This window comes from Panthera leo, chromosome D3 (genome assembly GCF_018350215.1).
Source record: "Panthera leo isolate Ple1 chromosome D3, P.leo_Ple1_pat1.1, whole genome shotgun sequence".
NCBI lineage: Eukaryota > Metazoa > Chordata > Mammalia > Carnivora > Felidae > Panthera > Panthera leo.
The window spans coordinates 32,202,667-32,207,115 of record NC_056690.1 but is presented as its reverse complement, the minus strand read 5'-3'; the positions used below and the strand labels follow the sequence as shown (position 1 = coordinate 32,207,115).

General features: G+C 41.7%; 1 pseudogene; it reads right to left on the bottom strand.

The window, feature by feature from the left end:
* Positions 1–2,825: 2,825 nt before the first annotated feature.
* Positions 2,826–4,008, bottom strand: LOC122203103 (annotated as a pseudogene).
* Between the last annotated feature and the right edge of the window lie 441 nt (positions 4,009–4,449).

The window sequence follows — 4,449 nt, the reverse complement described above, 5'->3', positions numbered from 1 at the left end:
CAGAAAGGAAAACGTGTCCCCCGGCTCTCTGCATCTGGTTTAGATCAGCTCCCCGTTCCAAATGTCAGGAGCAAAGCACCAAAGATCTCTTCTCCATAACCCATTGGAGGGAGATAAGAGGGAGAATGCCACCTTCTCCAGTCCTCAGGAGGGGAACACCACGGAAGGCCACATACCCAGGCTGGTCTCCTTCCCTTCCAAGATCACAGTCTTTTACCCCTGAGGACCGACAACAGTGCTCAGAACCCATCTTCTCATTTCTAGAGGTGCACCTCTTTCTCCATCAAATCTTCCAGTGGAAAAGGACCTCCCTCACCCTCTGCAATCCTCCTTTCACAAGATGATTCTCCATGGGTCTCTCATTTTCTGCATGTCCTTCGAGCAAGGCACTGGCTTCTCTGCCCTGGATTATCTTTTCAAGAAAGTTTGTATGGCACACCTGGGTGGTTCAGTCAGTTAAGCATCTGACTCTTGGTTTCAGCTCAGGTCATGATCTCATGGTTTGTGAATTTGAGCCCCAAGTTGGACTCTGCAGCTGGCAGAGTGGAGCCTGCTAGGGATTCTCTCTCTCTCCCTCTTTCTCTGCTCCTACCCCACTAGCACCATCTGTCTCTCTCAAAATAAATAAATAAACTAAAAAAAAAAAAAAAAAAAAAAAAAAAAAGAACATTTGTATAGTGAACAGACCTTCTCCAGAGCAAAGGCCAGTTTGCTTGCACCAGGAGTAGATAGAGTGTCTTCCTCAGGAACAAAAGGGTAGGTGGGTTTGCTGCCCATTACCACATATTCAGAGTCCTTACACTCAGAGGTCCTTCTGAATTGCAATCACTTTAGTGTGCTGGTGTCATCTGGGTTGGTCATGTTGGAGCTCAGGAAAATGATGCAAACTAATGTGTGCTGGGGTATTTCTTTTGTCATGAGTAGTCCTGCCAGCCTCCACGAGACTGGGACAGCCTCACCTGTTTGCTTGCAAGTAGGGTGAAATCTCAGACCCGTTCCAGGTGTGGACACTTCCTAGTGTTGGATTCAGGGTAAATTGCCCCTCCACCCCAAACCCAGGCCTCTAGCCTATTCTGTCAAGGCCTCTGAGTCCTCAGCACTTCACATTGATTGAGTCAATTAGCACTGAATTTAAGAATGTAAAGATTTCATTTCTAGTTTTATGATATGTTGTCTTCTCTGTTATAGATGCTGGAAAATTTTGGACATTGCAGTTACAAGGCATTCCTAAATTCTATCTACGTAAGATGTTCTAGTGCCACCTACAGGCCACTGTCTAATGAGGAATTCTAGATCACACAAGTGGCCCAATTCTGCAGTCTGTCCACAATGCCCACAATGGAGGGACCTATGCAAAGCAGAAATGAATCGCACAAATATAATGTGGAGCAAAAGAAGCTAGATAGAAGAAGGATGTATTGTGCCATTTATAGCAAGTGCAAAACCAAGTGAAACTAAGTGTGTCACAGTTTTCCAGAGAAACAGAACAAATAGAATATATATATTACTTAAATTCCTACAATCTCCCTTATACAAAATAATATATAATAATTTATATAAATTAAATCCATATATGTTCAGGGAGATGAGAGGGAGAATGCCAATATTTATATTTAGGGATTTATTTTGAGGAATTGGCTCATGTGATTGTGAGGGCTGGCAAGTCTGAAATCTGTAGGTCATGCTGGCAGGCTGGAAACTCAGGCAGGATTTCTGTGTTACAGTCTTAAGGCAGATTTTCTTCTTTTCCCCTGTGAAATCTCAGTCTTTGATGGTAAGCTTTTCAACTGAATAGATGAGACCCATCTCTATCATCAAGGGTAATTTTTACTTAAAGTCAAGTGATTATAGACATTAATCACATCTACAAAGTACCTTTATGGCAACATCTAGACTGGTATTTGACTGTACAACTAGGTACTATAGTCTGGCCACATAAAATTAACCACTACAGTCAATGCCTTGTCAACTTGGTACCTATAATCATTTCCTTAAGCCATAACTATTTTCCAAATAAAGACAGTAACAAGGTCATAATTCTATCTAGCATGATACAACTATCCTGCATGCAACTGAAAAGTGCACCAATCCTTTCCCTAGGAGAGGATGCCAAGTCCTTGAGTGACGTTTACTTTTCTCCTTAAATATTGTGATATAAAAGTCTAAATACTATAATGTAAAGTTAATACATCTTATGTTACATAATAAGGGAATAAGAGGGGAAGAAGACAAAGATATTTTACCACGCACACACACACATACACACACTCACACACATTTGTAACAAAATAAGAAAAAAATATTTATTATAATCACCATCTCCATTTCTGTAACTGATCATGTGGTCATAGTTTTTATTTATAACTACCTTCTTCCACTGCTTATTCTGTATTTCCTTTGCCTTTAGCAAGCGTCTCAGTTGGTCATTATTCTTTACCTGGTGTGGTAACCCAAACCTTCATTCCTGCCATTAGTAGTCCTGCCTGAATTGGGTTGTTGAAATTTTCCATTGATCTAATGGATCTAATGTGATAATACTAAGAGACACCCAAAGGGATCTCCAGTATTCCAGACATGTTCTTCCTTACCTCCACTATAGAAGAGTAGCAGCCCAATTTCCCCTTAGTAGTCATGACCAATCACCCCAGTCAGCATAGTAACCCCTTCTCTGCTGAGTCAGAGACAAGAGGAGCCTACAGTGGCCAGATAATAGTTTTAATTTCCAATTCAATGGAGCCATTTTTGTGTCTGTGTGTGGAAGCACTCCTCCCTTTAAAACTAAGATTTCTAGATTAGAAGGAAATAAGCATTTTGCTAATGGGTCACTAGGCAAAAGCCAGTGGTACCCCTCTCATTCCCACTTCTGGATTCCTGGTTATGGGAAAAACAGCACCATATATTAGATACTGATTCAGAGCAATACAGCCTCCTAGACAATATGCCTCAGCCCTGCAAGGTATTGCTGTCGAGCTCACCACCTAGTCATTCACTGTAACTGAGTCTTCAAAGGCCGTTCTACCATTCTATCATGACTACTGCGTCTGGATATTGGATATAGTAAGATCAGCTAATCCCACGAGCATAAGCTTATTGCCACACTTCATTCACTATTAAGTGAATTCCTTGATCAGAAGCAATGCTGTGTGAAGTATCATTATGATGAAGAAGACATTCTGTAAGTTCACAGATGGTAGTTTGGGCAGAAGCACTGCATGCAGGGAAGGCAAATCCATATCCAGAGTGTCTCTTCCAGTGAGAATGAAACACTGACTCTTCCATGATGGAAGTGGTCCATTGTAATCAGTTTATCACTAGATAGTTGGCTGATCACCCAGGGGAATGGTGCCAAACTGGGGGCTCAATGTTGGCCTCAGCTGTTGGCAGATTGGGCATTCAGCAGTGGCTATAGTCAGGTCAACCTTGGTGAGTGGAAATCCACATTGATGAGCCCCTACATAACCTCCATCCTGGCCACCATAGCCATATTCATGAGTCCACTGGGCAATAACAGGTTGGATGAGACAAGAGGCTAACTGGTGTCCACAGAACATGCCATCCTATCCATAAGAATATTAAAATCCTTCTCTGCTGAGGTCACCCTTTGGTGAACATTCACATGGGACACAAATATCCTCATGATTTATTTTCCCACTCAGAAAGATCTATCCACACATCTCTTCCCTAAGTTTCCTTGTCACCAATTTTCCAATAATGTTCCTTCCAAATCCCTGACCATCAAGTCACAGATTATGAATTGTTATACAATTTTATTTCTGGCCATTTCTCTTTTCAAGCAAAATGAACAACCAGGTGTACTACTGAAATTTCTGCATACTGGGAGGATTTCCCTTCATCACTGCCCTTCAGGGATGTCCCAGAAAGGGGTGGTAGTGCTGTGGCAGTCTGCTTTTGGTTAGTGCCTGCATAATAGGCAAAACCTCTGTGTACATGATCCCAAGTTTTGTCTTCCTCAGTCAACTGGTTATAGGCAACTCTCCATGAGTCCATAGGTGGTAGTTGCAACAGAGAAGGTAGTATAGCAAGAGTGGGAGCCAAGGGCCCTACTCAAATGTAGTAACTTTTTGGGTCACTCAGTAAACAGGCCAGAGTAGCAGACCCAAATAAAGAATACATTGCCTCCAAAGTCCAAAAAGGCCCATTGCATGTTGTATCTCTTTTTTGGTTGTAGGAGGACATGGATGCAACAATGTATCCTTCACCTTATAAGAGAAAACTGCATATGTCTGACGCCACTGGACCCTATAAATTTCTCTAAGGTGCAAGTCCCCTGAATTTTTGTCATATTTATTTCCTATCCTCTGACACAAAATATCTTACCAATAAATCTAGAGTAGTTGCTGCTTCTCACGCACTAGGTCCAATCAACATAATGTCATCAATGTAATAGATGAATGTAGTATCTTATGGGAGAGAGAAGCAATCAAGATC